Below are 23,765 nucleotides of genomic sequence, written 5' to 3'. Positions count from 1 at the left end.
ATATGATACGCTTTAACTTCATTAATATGCAAGCCACACTAACAAAAATCTAGCCAGTTCTTGCAAGTAGCATATGGTACCTGTCGCCCAAATCTGACTTTAATCAGTTCAGGCGTTTTTGAGTTATCGTGTAAACAGACAGACAGAAAGACAGACAGACAGACAGACACATATACACGGGCAGACAGACATATCGCTGTGACATAAGCTCATGTGTGTGAACACCTGAGCTAAAACAATCAAACTAACAAACAAGTTGATGTAAGTGAATTCCTCGGTATAGTCTGTTTGCATGAGGAACTGAACACGAAACAAACGTTGTATAACATATAAGCTAATGAGTTATTCTTTTCCTATCTTTGCGATGTCATGTTATTCGAACCATTATCAATTCTTGATAACGATCCGAATGGTAATTAGCTGCTAATCGTTGTACATTGACTTGTGTAACCACCAACGCATTCAAAGTCCATTTTCTAATGTATCTCTCCACTGCTTGTTTCAGACATAGGTTACCAAGGATGTTTCAGCACTGACGACAGGAACCCTCTCTTAGGAGGCGACTTCATCGAGAGTGACAATATGACAATAGAATACTGCCTTGATACATGTCGCCATTCACAGACTCCGACCGTGTACGCCGGCGTGCAGGAGGGATACCGTTGTACCTGTGGGGACGATTTCGAACCAGCCGATCACGAGTTGCTATCGAATGGGAGATGCGACTCTCAATGCATGGGCAACGACACACAAGCGTGCGGTGGAACTCTTCTGCTTGCTCAATACATTGGAATATATGAAAGTAATTATATTTCAGCGTGTCATTTGAATTTCGATGATGAAATGGTGTAACTCTGATAAATGATTTATAGTGAAACTTTCGGCTCATAAGTATGAGCCCAAAATTTTGTTGCAAAAAAATTAACAAAAACCTAACCCCCCCAAAACCCCCCCAAATATACCACAAAGAAAACCAAAACGCCATCAGAGTTCCCTACACAAAGTCAATAAGGTGGCAACTTTTGACATCAGCGAAATCCAACTCCCGTTGACAAATATTTCAGGTAATCCGGATATTGTCACTTAAAGCTTATTGGAAAATGTCCCTAATGTTCTTGTAATGTTCATTTATTTCCACTAGGAGAGGACAAAGTTATTAGTGTTAGTAGTGACCTGTATCAAAGATTTAAATAAATTATTTGCATTGGTTGCGAAAGGAAACACCTGTCGGGAAAACTTGCAAAACATCGACTCCGACAGTAAGAAGCTGCTTGTCATCTCCGCAGTATTCACACTATTGCATAAGACTTATATCTCATGCATGCTCAAAAATCGACCTTTCCTCCATTGGATCCAAATCGGAGTTTCTCGGCTGCACGCATCCATTCCCAGCAGGAAAGATTACCACGTTTTTTGGCAGTGAGCACTTGAAAAAACAGAGGGAAACAAGGCTTTCGGTAGCGATATATAGTAGCTTAACATCAATTAAAGATTGAACAACGCAATTTTAAAGAGAGTGACACGTTCTGGCTTCCGAACATTCAAAGAAATGCATTGCCGCCTTTATGTAACTCAATGTAAACGACATACCTTTTTCTATGTCCACAAGATCGTAGCTTTTTAAACGTCAGTCTACGTTTTAAATTCAAAATTGACAGTGCTAAAAGTAATATGCGCCTCGAAAATGAAAGACTGAAACTTTTGCACAAACTTTTCTCCAGATATATTTAAACCATTCTCTTTCAAAAACAAGAATAAAACTCAGGGATTACCGTGCAAATCTTGGTGCTATAGAAACATTGAAATTTACCGATTTTTGAAATTCAAAATGGTCGCTGCCTCTGTGTTAACTCTATGGAGCAAATAATTTTTTCTATTTTCGAAAAACTAAGACGGTGACAAGTTTTCTTACACCATGAGCTTAAAATGAACCCCCATAAGTGGTAGATCAGGAAAGAATGGTAAAAGTTTGAGAGTCTGAATATCTGTCCTCGAGGCGCGTTCTGCCTTAAGAAAACACAAACCATTCTTTGAAACGGCTTTCCCCACACTTTCTTTACAATGCGTATCGATCCGTTGTTGCAGCATCATTGGGTAGCTGTGGTGAAGTATTTAAACAAAGACATGGCGTCATTCATTCTCCGGGATTTCCTGGAAATCACCGAGGAGAGGAAGAAGACTATAGTTGTAAGTGGAATATTTACGGACCAAGCGCTACGGCCATCATCAGTTCCTTCACAATGTTCAACATTGGGGACGGTTACACCGTCAGCATAATTGATCTAAAAAGTGGAAATGCACAGCACTTCAAAAGTGGCGATGACCTGCACACGGAGCCAACGTCTTCGAATTTTGTTGAGATCGAGTTTTCCTATTCGAAAGAAGAGGCAGAAGGCCAATCAAGTGAGGGTTTGTTCATGCTAGAATGGGAAGGTAGGTCAACAAATTTTCGAAACAAAGAATTGTTGATAATTAAACCATGTGCATGCGTGGCAAACTAAACCAATTGCCTCTGGCCACAGAACCCTCTCCTAAACGGAAGTTTGAAATGTTGTGAAACTTCGAGTATTTAATTACGATACGAACTTCTCTACAACGCGATGAATTACTGAAAAACAATGTCGGACTTTTAAATGTTGATACATTTTCAAGTAACACAAATACTTCGAAACAAAAGCTGAAAGGCGATTTAGCAACATGCATAGACGCATATGCCTCATAGGCCATTGTGTCATAACGTAAAGGAAAGAAGCTGGATCTGACGACGAGTGCTGATGTATAACTGGAACTTATTTATTGAATACGGAACCATGACTCGGCCTATCGGCCCAGCCGCTGATACATGAGTCTGTCTGAGTCCCAGTTCCTAGTTTCGGTCAAAGTTCTAGTTTCTGAGTGAATGTCCTGTCTCGGTCACTCCACAGGAGAGTGACCGTGGTTATCGGTCCTCTAGTTCTCCTCTTTTGAGTGAATGTCTTGTCTCGGTCACTCCACAAGAGAGTGACCGTGGTTATCGGTCCTCGAGTTCTCCTTTTTGAGTGAATGTCTTGTCTCGGTCACTCCACAAGAGAGTGACCGTGGTTATCGGTCCTCGAGTTCTCCTCTTTTTTTTTCTCTGAGTTAGTGTGTCTATTTATACAGTATCTTGGCTATGTCGGATGCCGACGCCATAAAGAATATAATAAGAAAATGCTTTGATTTACCGACATTAGAAAAGATTACAAAAGTAGAAATTATCACTTGCCCGTGCGTGGCTTGCTACAATTCTTTTGTTTCAAACCCACGCTATGAATAAATTAAAATGATAACAACGGCTCAATATTACGATTGGTTGAAACACAATAGAACATGGGGGTAGTACGCAGAATACCTCCATGAGAAAAATAAGTTACTGGGTAATTCTTGTAAATGTGTAAATGAGTGAGATCATGTCGTCGATACTGTGCTGGTATTTCGTGGCGCCAGCATTGTTAGAGTCCAAACAAAGAAACGTCAGCTTGATCATTCGCGTCCCAGAACGCAAATGTATTTTGAGCGTGAAATATTACTATTCTGTGCGCCAATTTGGAAGATTATGACAATAGCTTAACCTTGGAACACAGTTACGAGTGGAGTGATATATTGCGGCAGCCGCGTAGTATGCATACTACGCGGCGGCCGCTATGTGTCACTACACTAGTAACTGTGCCTTGGCATATAACTAGTGTACATTTGCACAAGATAATTGAACTAGGGCTAAATCTGCCCGCGGACCCTAAACTCATTGTGTTTCCTGTGTAATGCTTATGCATTTCCATTCATCCAGGGCCTCGCACGTACGAGGAGGCGAATGTTTACTTGTTACACAATGTTTTTAATATGCATAAACGGAACATGCGCACATTCGATTTTCTAGCTCTCGCCATCTTCTGTGTAACTTCGTTTTTTTTTACTGTTTTATTGTTAACCAGTTGAGGTTTATTGCTATTATTTATGTACTCTAAATTAAACTAAGTTGTGTCGGTATCTAGCCTATAAGCGTTAATTTTTTTTCTCTTTGTAGCTGGCCTTATAAATCGGGAAGTTGACTTCGTCGCTGAAAGCGGGGTCTTACTGTCTCCCCTGCATCCTTATGTATATCCACCAGACCTTTATTACAGATGGCACATACACACCAATAGTAGTTCCATCGTGAAAATCACATTCTATGAATTCCAGCTGCGAGAAAATGATTTTATCGAAGTCGGAGATTCCGATGAGAGCAGCTCATCACTCGGGACTTATTACTGGAATTGCGCCTGTGGCTTACCAGAAGTGCCGTACTCAGAATCGAACCAAGCAGTGGTAGGGCTTTCATCTGCGAATGTCACAAATCCAACGGAAGGAAACTTCCGAGCTATATTTTACGGTAATAGTTTTTTATGTGATCGAAATATCTAGATAACGGAAAACAAGACGATGTGGTATTTCCACCGTTTTCGTCATGTGCTATCATCTGTTTGTATCCTGGCATGCTATTCTTTCAGCACGATATTGAAATCGTGTCTCCTTTCCATTCAGAATTGTTAATAATTATGTTGAGATGTACTTATTTCAGAAAAAAGCTCAATATCTGTACGTCATTTTGCACGAACGTTTGATGCTAATGTTTCACTTTTTTGTTGATAATAATAATTAGTCATCATAAGGACATCACTTATCGCTGAGCTGAGTAAAATCGCGAACAAAACAGCTGCACCATATCCACAGAACTTACAAGCACATGGTTCAGCGACCTAATAGACCTTTTCCCGGTTATCCCACAATGCATTACTGTATTCAACACCATATACACACTTAAAAAAATACTTATTTGATATCGTTTTGAACAGCGGATTGTTATACAAGAATGACACAAATTTACAATACCAAAATTGCCTCGTGTATTTTGTATCCATCCAAAATATAGGTCAGGGTGCAACCTGCCATAGTATTCTGTGAATAACATACCCTGCTAAAAAGCTCAGTGAGTAAATTTGCTTTGTATTCCCCAGCGCGTAAAGCATCATCATTGAAGAGCTACTTGACGTTGCAATATGATCATTTGTAGGTACAGTACATAGCTGGGAAACGGAGACGTACGCTCGCACACACAAATTAATCACAAACCACAAACATGTAAGAAACATTTGACCTCGCGTTAAACCTGGTATCTCTTTTTAAATAGTATGGCATAAAACGATGAGGTAAGGACAAGTTATTAACAATATGCCATTAAACTATTTCATGCAGATATAAAGTAACGTTGGTGAATAAAAACAATGTAAAATTGAATTTATTTTTATTTCAGCTGTCTTCAAGTGTAGTTACAATGAGACTATTGAAAACGGCGAGATTTATAACATTGAGGAAACTGAATACATGTACATCCCTGGAGAGACGCTAATCGTAGAATGCCATACCGGTTATCACCCAACGACAAACGTCACGATGATTACATGTCTTGAAGATGGTACCTGGAATGGGACATTGTCAGAATGTGCAAGTAAGGATGAATATTCATGAGACATGACACTTTGATAGAGTCATTCATATAACTCCTACTCTTTAAGCTTAAGATACCATCTTGTTAAGGAGAGATAATTGGATACATTGTCAACTATGCTCACCAAAGCGTGCATTGGAATTTCTCTCATGCTTGAAATGAAAAGATGAATCGGTGTTTGCTTCATGAACTGCTGCATGTTATTGTAGGTTCAAAGTCGGTGCAGGTCATAGAAAGGAAGCCTTAAAACAACTTTCTGTGAGTTTATGATATTTAGGAAGCGTGCAGCATTGTCGACCGGTCAGTACACCGTACGTACCAATGGTTTGCCAATGATCGGTTATATTCAGCAGATCAGTTATAATGAAGGTGGTACAGCGTATTGGAATAAAACCTAATGAAACGGGTTGTCAGACAAAAATGATATTTTCATGATTTCTGTTTTGGTTTTGGCCTTAAGTATGTATCTTTACAGGATTTGGATAAATCGTTGTGTGACGCTGATAGGAATATAGAGATAATTCGCCCTAAAAAATCCTCGAAGTGCCATCTTTGACGTCCACAAACTTGAAATTCTTGTAGAAGCTCAATTAACAATAATTTTTTACATATATTCCAAAATCTCGATCTGTCTATAAAAAGAGTACCACATCTTATCTCAAATTATCTGTCTAGTATTGATGTACATGTGTAATAATGAAAGATAAATGAAAGATATCGTAAAAAGTTACAGCTACTACCTCTTTAATACTTTAAATAGTTCATTTGATACTGTGACGGAGATTTCGGTCGTAATATGAAATTAAAGAGTATAACTCTCACTATATGTCTGTTCACTCACAGTTATGTTATATTTGGCCCCAGAATTTCATTAATTACGCTTTCTTTCAAGATGACCTTGTGCTTAGTCCAGCTCAAGAGACGCGTGTCATGTGTCTCTTTATTTTCAAACTTGAACAGTCGTCATATGTGGTAACCCGGGGCAACCTGAAAATGGCGAGGCGGAGGGTGAAGATTTCACGTATGGAAGTAACGTAACATACACGTGTCAAGAAGGATACGAATTGAATGGGACAGACACTATTACCTGTCAATCAAGCGGTTCCTGGAGTTCGGATGTACCCGTATGTAACGGTATGTCTATAGTCTGGTTTTCTTTACGAATGCTGGGACCGAAGCCTTTTCTTTTGTATGATATGTGAGAATACTATACTACAACGTCCAACTCAAAACATGCCATAAATATGTATTTTAGGGCTTCATTTTATCTTGCATATATAAAGCATTTATTTATAAAATTAATTGAAGGTGAGGCGGAAATTTGGTAAAAAACCTCTATAATCCTGTTGGAGCTTTATCATCCGATTTATACATGATTTTAAAGAATGCAGTAAGAACTGGTTAAGTAGCACGTATGCTATCCATAGTTCTTTCATAGACTACCATGTATAGTGACAATGCAATTACGTGAAATTTCAAAATCAATCTTCCACTTGTAACCACCCTGGTCTAATCATGTACATTAATCAATAATCAAGAGTACATAGCTACATAGATTTACCTAGTTTTCAATGCATAGGTTAAAGCTCATAAATGCAAATAGCCAGTTGCCAGTTAACTGGCTTTATTTTCTAAGCTACCGAAATTTTACCGTTTTCACGACCTTAAACATTTTAATGAATGTTTTAACAATAGGTTTTATATACCTTCTGATTTTTCCCATTTTCGTTGTAGTTGTGTCATGCGGTGACCCAGGTCAAGTTGAAAACGGTGACACAGAAGGTGATGACTTCACTCATGGAAAAAATGTCACATACACATGCCATGAAGGATTCATCATTAACGGAACCAACACGATCACGTGCCAATCAGATGGATCATTGGATGCCCAAGTACCCGTATGTGAAGGTATGTTGTGCAATTTTTTGACATTATTTAATACTTAGAATTCGTGATTCAAGCTCTATGCACCGTTGTAAAACCGATAGCCAGTTTCCAGTTGACAGTTCCTATAATTGTAAACTGGTTAACAGTTCCGAACAACTGTTGAAGTTTCAAAGCGCTATGTACGCATGCGCGCATTCTGGAACGAGTAAAGAAGGTGGCGGTGTCGTCTGCGAATATCCTCTTGTCTTATCACATATTGTGTTAAAATATACATTCAACTAAAAGTAGAAAAGACTTTCAGTAAAATGGGATTCATTGTTAATTTTACATGTGAGACTTTGCATTAATAACTTCAAAATCAAGTCATTACGAGAGCATAGTCACAAGAGTAAGTGTCGGTGTGACACACAAACCTTACAGCTACGGGAAAAAAAGAGGACTAAACATGACATAATTTTTATTTTTTTTATTTTATTTATTCAGATCCAACAGGCGAAAGGCCCACTTATAGGTCTGACAATAAGAGCAAGGATAAAAATCTGATAGAAACATACACGTATACGAACCTATTACACACAAATATTATCTGTACAAAATGTCTTTGATGGTCCGACGAAAGGCAGACCTAGTAGTAAAAATGTCAACAGTATTATATTTACATACTAAATCGTTATAAGCGGACATGGATCTTGGGAAAAAAGAATTTTTTTTGCTTGAAATTCGATTATCATCTTACCCATATATTTTACATAATCTGTCTTGCAGTGATAAGCTGTGGCGAGCCTGGAGATGTTGACAATGCGGACAGATACGGGAATGAGTTCACGTACAACAGCACAGTGACGTATCAGTGCCATGATGGTTACACCTTTGACGATGGAGACGGAACGATAACATGTACCAGTGATGGCCATTGGAATGATTTGCCAAAATGCATAGAAAATGAACAATCGTGTAAGTGAAGTGACATCTATACTACTGTTTCGATATTTTTCGGTTTATTTTGAACAATTTCAAATCAAGATACACATGTACTTTGTCACAATACCCAGCTTGCTGCAAAGTAAGAGATTTTCCTAAATTTGTTTGTTTTTATTTTTTATCAGATGTTGGTGCAGGGATTTTCGTAGTAATCATGGTGGTTGTAGCTGTGTGTGCAGTTATAGCTGTTGTGATTTGGCGTAAAAGGTATTCATATTGTTTTGTACCAAAATATTTTTTTGTCAATAGTGCGTTCGCAGTGCTTGAGCTGCGAGTTATTTATGGACATTTCAAACAACATACACAGATTGTTTATGATTTATAAGAAAGACTGTACTAATGAAAATGTTAATTTTTTTCTAAAATATTGCTATATTAGTAATATAAAAATCGGAGACGAGGGAATTAAACCGGTCGAGATTTTGTGCTTGTTTACATGCACTCTTCTTTTATTTGTTGTCTGTGTAGCATATTTACTATTTCGAATTCCAGCTTTTTATCACATTTCTGTAATCGCCTGATCCGAATCACACCCATATATTTTAACATTTCCAGTAACGATACTGATTTGTCGGTCAATTGTGATTTTCATGATCAAATTCAAAGGGTAGCATCGCACGTACAGTGCTGCAACATGTCACTTATGTCCTTGAATAATCCCACAGGAGGGTAGCACTATCAGCTGAAACTCACTAGTGTTCAGGTGCTATGTTAGGAAAACATAATGCTCGTGAAATAGAGAAGAAGACAACTTGAAAAATTACATAATACCAAAGCAATAAGAAGACACGTGTGTGTACACATACATACGCGCAACGCTCTATTTGATTTCCATTCAATCAATATTGAACAAGGAACAAATATACTAGAGTATATGACTTTCATGGTATTAATTCTCCCTTAGTTTTTTTTGGAAAACATTCATGGACAATTCTGCTGGATTTGTGAGTTTACTTTCCCGCGCCTTTCTTCATATCCGCAGGTCGTCATCAGGGGAATCCACCGAGAACCACAAGAGTAATGCGGACCTGTCTGAGGATATTATCTCGGACGACTTATCATTCCGACATAACGAGCCAGGTTCAAAGTCATACGTCGTTAAACTCGATGAAAGTAGAGCTGATTTCGGCAATAACACTGCAACGCATGCGCACGAAAGTATGTCTAAAAGTCTGTATTTCGAGAATTACATGACGGATAACGTCACTGGACCCTTATAGACGGACATGGGTCATCTCAATGTATTTGGTACCGAGCTCGGTCATGAAATAAGAAGACTAAAACAATTAGGATTTCTTTCTCTACATAAAAACTGTATTGTTGGCAATAATTCGGCAATAATTGTCTTGACTTTGTAAAGGTGGTGGATTGATCTCCAGTGATGTCCAGTAATTAGAATAAAAAACATTCGTATTTGCACATTACAAGCATTGTTGTTTTAGAACAAGATGTGCCTTTGACTACAGTTTCTACACGTTGTCACACAATCTATACAAGGGCCGCTGGGACTATTGTAGTAATTGAATCAATAAATATGTCATCCGTTAGAGCCAATTTATCCATAGAATTTCACCTTTTACCAAATAAACATAGACAGAAAGTATTCTGTGATAATCTTAACGTTGTTCTTTGACCTGTGATAGATGTCATATCATAGCTTAGATAATTTTAAGGCAAATGGTCTCCTGCCTCGAGGGTACATAGTCCCAGATTTGGGCTATAATGTTTTTATTACATTCCTCTCTTACACAATTTTAACTCCAAATTTTTGGGTTTACATACAAATGACAATTATATGCTTTATTTTCATGTTAGACAAAATCTGTATACAAAATACAGTGATCATCATTTTCGAACTAGGCATCGATATATTTAAATCACTGCTATGCGGTTCATCGATTTTTTTTCTCAAAATTTGTAAAAAAAATATTTCCTATGTAAAACATGTAGTTTTATCAGTATGAAATCCCGAAGTTGTCAAGGTGAAAAAGTAGTTACGGTTTACTTTCAGTCAAATGATGACTATGCGGCCCATGACGTCACCAACGAGTTCCCATTGAATCCGGTGCAGCGCGCGACGTTCGGTATTCGAGTCATGTAATACATTTTACCTTATTATTTTTATTTTAAAGTATTATGACTGCAATGAAAAGCCTAAAAATACGGCAATCTAATTGGTTGATGTAAATACTAGTGCAAAATGTGCTCTATACAACGATTTAAAAACTTTCAGGTGTCCTGTAATGTGAATGAATTTTCTATGATTTAAATACTTAGACAATAAATAGGCTATTGAGAAGTAAATTACGAATTTTCTACTACATGGGGCACACAAAATCATGCACAATGATAACAATAAATAATTTTTTCCTTCATTCTACAAACAATTTGCGGTTATTTTGGATGTTGTCTGCGGCGGTCAGTCAAACAATAACTGCTGCGGCTGCGCAGAATATTGTATTGCACACTAGTATTTAAAGCTTGAGATAAAAGCAAACGATTAACCATGGACAAAATACTCAAAGAGGGCATACAGTACTGGAATATTTTTTTCAGTTTGGCAATAGCAGCATCGTGACATATGATGACTTTAAGCGTCAAATGCAGAAACTGTACCAGCACTTGAAGTGTTTCCATTGGAATGTATATAGCAACTGTTATATCTAACTATGACGTCAGAGTTAGTAAGAACAGTCGACAATTAATTGGCAGTAGAAAGATTTGACGACGAGGTAGACTATCAGATCAATATCTGTAGCAGGTATCTTCAAATTTGGTGTAGAAATTTAGGAGTTATATCACTAATTACAAAAGTTCATTAAATATGCAAATGAGCAGATAATTGACATGACACTCTCAGTATCATCAACATGTTATGAGATTGTCATCTGTGAAAAGTTTCATGAAATTTTGAGTAGTATTTCTTGATATATGTCGACACTGTCATTACTGTCTACATAGGAAACCTCTACATGAAAAAAAAATGACAGTTCATAACTTAATTAACATGCAAGCCATACGACCGAAATCTAATCAGGTCTTGCAGTCTTGTGGTACCTGTCTACTAAATCTGACTTGAATCGGTTCAGCCGTCTTTGAGTCATTATGTAAACAGACAGACAGAAAGACACAGATACACACACGTTCAGACAGAAAGACATCGCTACGGCATTAACTTATGTGTGTGAATATGTGAGCTAAAACACGGTCCCTCCACAAACGGTCAAGAAACGCTGTTGTTAAAAGGTGTCAATCACCGGTACCGTTAGCATAATCCGAGTTTCGGGAACGCTTGGGAGTCGATGACGTCACAGCAGTTAGCGTCCCCCTAGTTCGTGAGCTCCCTCGCTCCATTACGCTGGCAATTTTATTGATTTTCGTCATCCCATCCGCAAGTTTGTCGAATCTTTTGTACACTAGGACAATTCTGTGTTTCCGATAGAAGGTGAGTACACCGGTTTTTCATCAATTACCTTATTCATTTTAGTGAAAACTGTGTTTTTTCTCACGGGAGTCATCTCATGCCTCGCCGTTGTGTTGTCTTTCTTTTATTTCGGGTGCGTCTCGATTTTTACCGACCCCCAAATCAGACATTTTTACCTGAGCTGTTCTGAGACAATAACATTTATTGCAAGATAGAGAGCTGAAAAAAATGTGACTTTGCTTATTTACGTGTTTTGGTTTCAAAATCGACAGCAGATCGACCTCTTTTTACTGAGTCAGCATGTTTGATCGCAAACAAAATGGCGTCGGAAATGTGGAGCGTTCTTCCGTTGTATTGGAAAATTAGATCGAAATTGTGCATTGTTTTTTTGTTCTGTCATCGACATGATCATAGTAAAATAGTTGCAATGTGTTGAAAAATCTAAAGCAATGTTAGATATGACACCAGTCGCGTGTATTTCAGGAAAATCGCTGGATTTGTGTGATGACCGTACCGGTGAATAAAGTCTGATTGACGGCGAGTAGCGGCATTGTGGAGGGACTGTGGCTAAAACTATAAAAGAGGAATCACTTTCTCTGATCTTCTGGATTAAATTAGTCCGATGTTAGTGATTGCACAATATGCGGTTAACAGTTCTTTCAAATACATTGCATCAGCGATAAAGACTACTTTTACGTGTTGAAGCGAACGTCGCTTCATGTTAAATATTGTATTTTGACAACGAGGTAAAATTTAGAGACACCTAAATGTGACGACAGTTATTTTTAAATAAGATATTTAGTTAAACGGTCCGGCCATCATCGAGGAAAAGCATTTGCTTTATTGGTTTTAGCAGCTGGAAACAGCTATTTTGGACTTTATGGGATGATTAAAATATTGAATGTGTGATTTTAGATTTTTTCCTTGTCATCTTGTGGGATCTGTTTATGAGTTCGGGTCAAGGGTAAATGAGGTTACCCAGAAAATTTTAACTTAACTTTGAATATGCAAAGTGACATAGGACTCGTAATTGACAGCCGTAAATCAGTCACTGCAGTCGTCGTACCGAGTTTCAGTCTGCCACTGACACAGCATTCTATCACTTTATGAGATGTTGCGACAAAAACTAAACATCAACTTTCTTTGCAATAGTTCTGTGTTAACCTGCGGAGCAATGCCGGCATTCCTCCTTCAAGCGTTTCAATCTTGCCTGCTGCAAAAAGTGCAAAAATAAGGATTTGGACACAACTATTATGTGGCTGATAGGGACTTCTTTTCTCAAAGGGACAAAGTCGGCCATTTTTAATGAATTTTGTTTGATGCAAGTTACTTCTTATATCGTTTGACATGTTGAAAAATACTGAATAAATGGGTGACCATGCATATATTCGACTCCGGTTTTAGAAAAATTAAATGAAAACATCGCGAAAATGAATTAATGGTCATGACCATTAATTCATTTTCTCGATGGTTTCATGTATTATGTCTAAAACCGGGGTCGAATATATGCATGGTCATCCATTCATTCAGTCTCTTTCAACATGTCAAACAATATAAGTAGTATCTCGTATCAAACAAAATTCATGAAAAATGGCCGACTTTGTCCCTTTAATGAAAAAGCGTTACTTGCAATAGGCTCGAATATGCAAATTTTACCATTTTCCCATACATTATTTACTGGTATAGTTCTCTGTCAATGCGAGTAGAGAAAGCAGTTGCTGTAGTCCATGTGTTTGTTCATTAGACATCACAGTGCAAAATTTGGATGTAATAAGGTAGATATAGTTATCCTCCTAATCATGCCGCCAGTTGGTCCGAATTTATATTTGGCAGACATTGTGCAGCTAAATATTTTCTTTTAAATGTCAAAAGCAAGCTTAATCTTTGTTATAAACGGACAGTCCATATGATGGAATTGTTGAGGCGCTACATGGCCAAGGAAGGACAACGGTATGTTAATCAAATGAGTTTTGGGATAGATATTACGGATTGGGAGACGCCATTTGCAGGCAGCTGGATAAATTTTAATCCGCTCTATAAGAATTCGTTTCTGTGAACAACGAGCGCCTGTTTGTGAAATTGTGAAAAAAATAACAAAGGCTTCGGAATTGATTCTTAAAACGTGTGTTTCATCAAAAGAGTTCAGTATTCGTCATCAGTCAGAAGCACGTGCGGCAAGATAGAGTTCTCAACATTGGTTTCGATGTGAAGTGTAATGAGTTTAAGCTTATATTTACAAAGACGTATGAATTTTCAGGACGTGGTATAAAATAATCACACTATTGAAGAAATTTAATTTCGACGCCCTTTGAAAATGAAGCCGATCGAGAGAAAGTGAGAGCGATTCTGATTTCATCATCAGTTCGATCGGTTAGCTCTCAATTGGTGCGTACCGTTTACAGTTCTCGTTTGCTGGTAGACACTCACTATCTTGTACACGGGTACACATCACAGTTCATCAAGGCGCAACGTGGGATACATCAGCCATAAGTAAAGATAATTTCAAAGATCTTTGGCTGACAAATGTTGATTGTAGTGATATTCTTATCTATTTATTTATTGGATCACTTATTTATTTATTATAATATCCGATAGGCAAAGGCAAATAACAGAATGCCTATTCAAAGTACAATTGAATAGAACGGCTTAGAAGATAGAAAAATAATCGCAATCATACAAATCCATAATCCAATGACAGTAGGTCAGAATTCGTAAGACAATAGTTGTAAATAGACACAAAGCAGCACAGAACAGACAGTAAATAGACGGTACACAAACAAAGTCATATTCATGAAAGAAAGATATATGGACCTCTGGCCAGAAGACCAAGAAGTGATGTCAGGTGTTTTCGAAAATAGTAAGCGCATCCTGCCCCACATGTGGCACCCGCCATATATCAATCTATAAGTCAGATAGGTAAGTGGTCACTAACTAAGGCCCAATGTCACCGATGCCATCAGTGATCATTTGTCGAAGAGAGATATTGTATTTATCTACCAGCTTGCGATACCTGCCAAAAAAGCGTTTGAATGTAGAGACAAGTCTTGCTCTGGTGTAACCTTGATTTAACAGTTTGTAAGAGAGATGGCCATGTCTCTCTACAAAATCACCATATGAACTGCATGCTCTAGCATATCGAATGAGCTGGGAAATGTATACCCCATAAGCTGGTGAGAGTGGAATATTACTTATGAGGTGTGGAAAATTGATGATACTAAAGTTGAAATCATCTCTCTTGTCATATAGCCTAGTAGAAAGGTGACCATTAGAGTCAAATTCAAGTAAAATGTCCAGATATGAAGTAGAAAAGGCCGTTTCTGTAGTTTCTTTAATCTCCAATTTTGGAGGATAATCTCCAATTCTGGAGGATAAATAATAGCGAGATATTTACTGAATTCAGAGTTATTCATTGAAATAACATCGTCTATGTATCTATATGTTAGATTGAAAGTTCGAGCTACAGACACCTTTTTCTGTTTAATTAAGTTCTGGATAAATTCTGCCTCATATGAGAACAGAAATAAATCTGCAAGCAAGGGAGCACAGTTAGTGCCCATAGGAATTCCTATACACTGTTGGAAAATGTGTCCTCCAAATTCTACAAATATGTTGTCGATGAGGAAATCAAGCATACTGATAATGTCTTTCTCGGTATAAAACACTTTAGCGTTAGTAACATTTTTAACAAAATATGTAGAATTACACCCTAATACTACATATTTGTAACGGCGTGAACCGTTTTTGTAGAAAAATGCTTGGTTGATGATGTTTTTCAAGCGTTCTTTCAATTTATTATGTGGTATTGTGGTATACAATGTGGAAAAATCGAAAGTTTTAATAGATATTATTTTTGAAACAGATCTTGATTTCAAATTTTCCAAGAGTTCCTTCGAATTTTTTAATATCCACATTTGATTTATACCACTCCGAGAAAAGACAACATCACAGTATGCTTGAAGTCCCCGTTTAACAGTACAAAGAACAGAAGTCAGTATCTTCGATAACTCTGTTGATGAACATTTTGAAGATCCTGCGATAAACCTAGCTTTGTAAGGTGTTTTGTGGAGCTTTGGTATCCAGTATAAGCTAGGCAACTTATTATGGTCATCCTTTGTTGTAATATTAAAATTATCCATGAATGACTTATGGTTTGCCAAAATTTCAGATTTGCTGAACATTGATTGTCTGTAGGTGGAGTTGGTGGAGGTCTTAGTTACACCAAGTTCGTCTATAAGACAGTCAAAATAATACAGACAAATACAATATTATTGGCAGCTTTATCAGCAGGAACGACAACATATTTGTCATGGATATCATTCAAACACTTAACAGCATCAGGATCTTTAAATACAGAATAGGGTCTTCTGCAAATTTACATGTAATCTTAGTCGACCAATACGGCCACGCACTATTTTCCTCACAGAGTTGACCCATTCTGACAGTCTGTCCAATTCTACAAGCTACAAGGAACTCACAACTCTACAAGGAACATACAAGCTACACACGTCAAATAAAAATATTCCGTAAAGTACAAACAGCAACTACAATCCTTAAGATAAGATTTTTCTGCAAGAGATAAGAGACTAGTCGATACTTCAAATTTCAAGACACTAAAACTTGACCAAAAAATGAACATCAAAACATCTTTGGAGAAATAAATCAAAACATCTTTGGAGAAATAAACGTTACTCCAGCACTACTGCATCGTTTTTTCTCCAAAGATGCAGTAGTGCTGTAACCTCACAAATGTAATAATCTCCACAAATGTAATATCAACCACAATTGTAATAAAATCAACCACAAATGTAATAAAATAGTCAACCATTAATGTAACAAACCGCAACCACAGATGTAATAAACAAATTAATCATAAATGTAATAAAACTCAACCATAAATGTAATAAACTTGAACTTGCATATGTGATCATTTGCTTATCAATGCCCTGAGTAAATAATAACTTTAATAAGACGAGTGTAATGTTATTGCATACTTTCCTGAAACTAGGTTTCCTTTCAAACACACAGAATAGAATACTTTGAGAACGCTATCAGAAAACGGCGAGGTACTGATCAGACCGTTAGATAATGGAAGTGGAACAGCAGTTCTAGACACTGATAATTACATAATAAGGAAGCGTCAAAATAACTCGTCAACCAGTGATACCACACAAAGTTTATGACAGATGACTCAGAACAAATAACAGAGAATATAAAAACCTTATAACAGAAACTTACGACACAAAACATGTTGACGAGAACATATATTTCAATCTAGTAAAAAACAATACGAACACTACCTTGAACACAGTAGAACAAAATTAGACATCCTGGCATCCCTAGTGAAGGAACAAACTTCATCAAGTGGGACAACATAGGAATACAGACAATCTATCGATTATTCCACACAATTTATCCACGGAAGATGAATTTGAGGAGATTGATTAAGAAAGTACGGCAATTTTCGAAAAAACGGCGTTAAAGGATCGTTGTGTTATACAGTCTTCCCCACTCTGGAGTAGAGACTGCACTTACACTCAGATTACAGCTGTGTCTAGCCATGGCCAGTCAGTTCTGTACACAAAACAGGGAAACGTAAAATACACTTTCAAATATGCAAAACACACTCAACGCAAACAATTATGAATTGAATAATGTGTGGAGTTGCTTTCTTATTACATAGATCAATATTTAAGGGCTAATTCCTCAATTGCAACGACAAAATAGATTTATTACATTTATGGTTGACAAGTATTACATTTATGGGTGATTATTGTATTACATTTATGGTTACCATTTATTACATTTGTGGTTGGTGTTTTTATTACATTTATGGTTGATTTTTGTTACATTTATGGGCGATATTACATTTATGGGTGCATTTTATTACAATTGTGGTTGATATTACATTTGTGGAGATTATTACATTTGTGGAGGTTACAGTGCTGGGGTAACGTTTATCTGTGAGTATCGAGAGTTTTCTGTTACCATCACAACACAGTACTGACATTGGTGGAAACATTTGCCACTCATGGCACTTTACCGTTGACGCAAGACGTTCAATGCCAAGATGCATCGTTTGCATTTCCCCTCCTGAGTTTTAAGCATGTAGTCGCTTTGAAGGTGTCATACATGAGCTAGGACCAGAACTGAACAAATTAATTTGCATATCATGAACGATAAAATTGAGCTTCATGCGCTTGAAACAAGAACATGCCCTCCTTATAAGCTTGATTGTTCTGAAAACTATAGCATAAATTTCAAGGGTTCATAAATAGGCATGATCTAACACACCCCAAGATCTCTGTTTAAATTTCCACATATTGGCCGGAGTCAAACTTGGCAAATTGGTGCACTGTAAGATTGTTTTACGATTACCGTTTCTATGAAAAGATTTTCAGGTGCAAACAAATGCACTGTCAAATTGAAAATTTTGTAGTCATTATGCCTTCAGGACAACTAAACTCTCAATCACGAGATGCAAAAATGGTTAACGGTATTAAATAATTCGATATTATATGCAAATATTTGTCTCCGTTCAGCGAAGGAAAATACTCGAGACGCACTGGCCATGTCACCACTCGTGCCTTGTTAACACGGTCATCACGTCACTCGTATTTTCCTTCACTGGAAGAAGAAAAATATTAGCGATAAATATATTTATCACATGCACATTCCAATATTTCGTTATTTTCTTGCAAAATGAATCATCATCATCATCATCATCATCATCATCATCATCATCATCATCATCCGCAGCAGCGACAACAACAACAACATGAACAGCAGACCTTGATGTGACGTTGAGGATCGACACACCATAGTTGTCAAATTATACAAAGCCTTCGACTACAACCTCCAGGAAATTGGTCACATTCGCCATACATATCCGTCTTCGTACAAATGCTCGTGACCTACTCACGTAACATGATTGTGACGTGAGCAAATTAAACACGTGCGCATGCTATTTGCTATATGACATTCCGCCATTTTTGTTTTAGTTGGAGTTTGAGTTAGCTCCGTATTTACTTTTTATCTGAACCATCTACCATGGTCAGATGCCATCAGAGTTTAATCGATATGCAGATATCTTTGGTAAGATGTTGAACTTTAATCCGATGTGATTTTGTCAGTTGTTTCCAAGTTATTTCTGAGATATTTACAGTTTTCCGTACTGTAGTATTTGCCTCAGTGAACTGCCATAGAAATACATAGCGTTTTCCAAACCATGTGACTTTGTATACATCGCTGCTGTGAAACTTATACAAACTTTTCTAGTTCATTGTTTGAGAGTATTTCAGAGTTTACTGCTAGGTTTATCAATTCGAGAAGTTCTTATTGACTCCGAGAAACTTGCCGATTCGAATTTTATCATGTTTGATGGATTTGAAGAGTTCTATGCAAACACTATAGTTTGTGTGTTACCACGAGTGCCGTAGCTTTACTCTGCATTTACCATTTGCTTTAGGTAAGACAGTCGATCGATTCAGACTAGAGTTGCTGTCATTCAAAGCCTTACCTGTCACAGTCAGGGTGAGTGTTTGTGAAATGTATTTTTGTATCACATTTTTACGAGTATTTAGCAGTGAAGTTTATTCATCTGTATGCCTATAGAGGTTATGCTATACATTTCCATATATACCGTGACTCGCCACTGAGGGCGCACAGTCCTTTGCTTGTCCGTATAGTGCATCTACCTGGTGTTTGACTTGTATTGTAAATTTCCTCTATGAGACTGATATCACTGTTGAGACTAATATCACTGTTGTGCTAGTGTCTCACAGCATGCTATATTGAAGTGATATTTATACAGAGTTTCTTTCTATTTTTCCTTCAGGTTTTTTTATGTAGTCTTATGTTATAAACTACTGTGTTTGTAAACAACCAGTGCTCTGCCTTAGTTTCTGTGGAGTCGGAAATAAAAGAACGTGTTGGATTCAGTGATCGTGTCTGTGTCCAATAAATGAGCGTTACATTTTGGCGTAGTCGGCAGGATTTCCGAAGAATTACAGTGTGATCTCTGCAGCAGGCCCTGCACTGGACAGACTTATGTAACCCTGATTGTGGATGTGAAGTAGATATCAAGCCAAAGTAGATTATAGCTGATTGGTATTCTTGATCAACTGATACTGGATGATTGCAGCATCGGACGTACATTTTGAATTGGATATACGGACACTGAAATTCAAATTGTTGGACTATAGTCTCGTTTGCCTGCAGTTATTATACAGTTAGTATGGGATGTGATCCCTGTTACATTGCAGAACTGGCTCACAATTTTTATTTGAATTCTGTAGAGACATTGTATGACACTGTCATTGTACATTAAGGTTGTACATGCTTCATTTTTGATGAGTAGCATTAAGGTTGTACATGCTTCACTTTTGATGAGTAGCATTAAGGTTGTACATGCTTCATTTTTGATGAGTAGCATTAAGGCTGCACATGCTTCATTTTTGATGAGTAGCATTAAGGCTGCACATGCTTCATTTTTGATGAGTAGCATTAAGGCTGCACATGCTTTATACTGATATAACTGTTCACATAGGTGACTGTTACAGTTGTATGTACTGCATTTTTGACACTATATTGATACTTTTGCATAGACACTTTTAATAGTTGGACACTATTTCAGTGCAAGTGTTTTATCAGTAAGACTTCATGGTGTATTGCTGCCACTGTGCTGTGCCACTGTATTGTGCACTGTTGTTGTATTGTGTTACTCAATACTCTTGTGTTGCTCCTGGTGCACTAACCATGTCTGATGAGGAAGAGATTGCACAGTTGAAGCAGGAGTTGGATAACTTGAAAGCAGCTTTCTCCCGTAAAGAAGATGAAGTTGCTGCAGCGACTGCTGATGCCAAGGCAGCTGAGCAAGAGGTCAAGCGACTGATTGACAAGGATAGAGTGAATCATAATGCAAGCAGTGGCAATGCAGGTGGTACTCAAGGCAAGATGGTGTACATGGCACCAAGTAGAAAACTCGACAGGTTTAAAGGGAAACCAGAGACTTCTACAGAGCTTTCTGTTGATGATTGGATTGAGGATGCCAAGGCTATCATTTTATCCAGGAATTTGACAGAGAGTGAGCAAGCCGCTTTTATCATAGAACACCTTGCTGGTAAGGCGAGACGTGAAATTCTTGGAAGGGGGAAGAGCGTAACTTCAAGCCCACGAGAAATCTTCACTGTGCTTTCCAGAGTGTTTGGTGACGGTGACAGTTTGCCTCAGTTGCAACAACGATTTTATTCCTATAAGCAAACAGAGAAGGATGACATTATTGCATGTTCACTTGAACTAGTAAATTTGTATGACCGCATCATACAGTTGGACCCTTCATTCAAGCCTGGCCGCGAGACTCAACTGAAGAATCGCCTTGCCGAGGCAGTGCATGAGGAGTCCATGCAAATGGAGTTGCGAAGACTTAACACTGACCAACCAGATCTTTCCTTTTTCGACGCGAGAGATCAGATTATACGGCTGATGGGACAGAAGGGAAATGCCAGAGACAGAAACGGGACGCAGCAGTTCGTGAAGCTACAGTGGAGGGTGATGTGTACAGTCTAGTCTTGAAACAAGGAGAGCAGATCGCTGCTCAACAGAAACAGATAGAATCACTCCTCTCTGTGCTTCAGAACAAATTTGGCAAGTCCACTGTCAAGCGACAGGTTGTGGCCACAGATGGGAGCGTCACTGTTGGATTTGTAACTCTATGGACCACCTACGGAAGAACTGTCCCCAAAGAAGTCACGTAGTGATCTGTCTACAGTTACAATTCCGTCCCAATCTGCACCAAAAGCCCAAGATTTAAACGCAGACAGCCTACTGCTGTGAGCCGCGTGGTAGGCGAGTCATTGATAGATGGAGGCTCACTCATACGCAAAGCTGTTGGGGATTGTCCTGAGATTATTGTCAAGTTGGGGCATGCTGAAGTTGGATGTTTGGTTGACACAGGTGCGGAGGTGAGCACCGTGACTGAACGTTTCTTCAAAGAGCACCTCGCTCAAGATGGAAAGTTAGTAGATGTCACGTCTTTTATCCAGATCTCAGCATCCCAAGGCTTGGAAATTCCCTTCATCGGATATATCGAGCTTCCTGTCACAGTATTGAACCACACTTTTCATGATTTAGGATTTTTAGTTGTACGTGATCCTGTAAACACCCCAGTCGAAGCACGCAAGACACGAATGCCAGGTGTTATTGGCTGTAATGTGTTCAGAGATATGAAGACAGACACTCATTGACAAGTATGGATATGACTACATGGACAAGATGTCAAAGCTTGTCAGACCTGATGAGCTTAAACTACTACACGCATTGGAAATATGCAAACCCTTAACAGTAAATGAAGAAGCTGTTGCAACTACCACAAGTTCAAGTGTCAACCTGTACGCATCGCTGGTAGGAAGCCTGTATTACTCCCTGCCCGTTCTATCAGAGTCATTGAAGGATCCGTTCGATCAGCAGCAGCAGGACAGACATACCACGCACTGATGGAGAGACATGTAGCACATGTTGCAGAACTACAGAATGGTGTAGCTGTAGGAGCAGCATATGTATCTGTGGATGGTAACGGTAGAGTCCCTATGCAGCTGGCAAATTTCAGTGACACTGATGTATACTTATCGCCACGTACCCCAGTTGGTGTGATCAAACCAGCCGTGATGCAGCCCCTTATCAGGTTTTGCGCTGTGAACGAGAACAAGGTAGAGATCAAGGCAGCTGACACAACTGAGTTAGCGACACCTGTCATAGACAATCTTATTTCTAGGATGGATGTTGGTGACATCAGTGACACCGAATACGACGAATTGTACAAAGTTATTCAGAAACATGAGACTATATTTAGCAAGAACGAAGATGACATTGGTTTCTGTGATGTTGTGGAACATAGGATCATAACAATAGATGACAAACCAGTTAAAGTACCACATCGCAGAGTACCCCCACACCAGTGGAGTGAAGTGAGAGAGTACATTCGCAAGTCATTGGAAAGAGGTATCATTCGCGAGTCCTCAAGCCCATATGCCTCACCCATTGTTCTAGTGCGCAAGAAAGATGGCAAGCTGAGACTATGCGTTGATTACCGTTCCCTTAACGCGAAGACCCACAAAGACGCATACCCATTACCGAGAATAGACGAGGCATTAGATGTAATGAAAGGAGCCAAATACTTCTGTAGCCTTGACCTTGCTCATGGATTTAACCAAATCCCCGTGGCAGAACGCGATATAGAGAAAACCGCATTCAGGACAGGCACAGGAGGATTGTACGAGTATACAAGAATGCCTTTCGGGCTTTGTAATGCCCCGGCGACGTTCATGAGATTGATGGACAAAGCTTTCGGAGATTTGAATTTTCAAACTCTCCTGATCTACTTAGACGACATATTGGTTTTCGGATCCACATTCGAGGAAACCTTAGCAAGACTTGACTTGGTTCTTTCACGCCTATCAAACCTTAACTTGAAGGTCAAGCCTGAGAAATGTCAACTATTCCACACCACTGTTCACTTCTTAGGACATTTGGTGACCAGTGAAGGGACAGGCCCTGATCCAGAGAAAGTACGAGCCGTACGAGAGTGGCCTCAACCGGAGTCTGAGCGAGAACTCCGTGGATTCTTAGGTTTGTCTGGATACTATAGGAGGTTTGTGAAAGGATATGCCACATTGCAGCACCCCTGCAAAACCTGCTGAGGAGCCCCTCTGCAGATGAGAAGACCGGCAAGAAAGTCAAGCAGAAGCGTACTGCATGTGTGATTCGAGACCGCTGGGATCTGTCATGTGAAGATTCCTTTAATACTTTGAAACAAGTCTTGACTTCGGCACCTATATTGGGCTACCCGGATTTCAACCTACCTTTTATACTTGAGGTTGATGCAAGCCTCCAAGGTTTAGGAGCAGTGCTTTCACAGAAGCAAGGTGACAGAATTGTTGTCCTAGGGTACGCCAGCCGCAGTTTGAAGCCTAATGA

The sequence above is a fragment of the Ptychodera flava genome, chromosome 11 (assembly GCF_041260155.1).
Source record: "Ptychodera flava strain L36383 chromosome 11, AS_Pfla_20210202, whole genome shotgun sequence".
Lineage (NCBI taxonomy): Eukaryota > Metazoa > Hemichordata > Enteropneusta > Ptychoderidae > Ptychodera > Ptychodera flava.
This window is presented reverse-complemented; position numbering follows the sequence as displayed.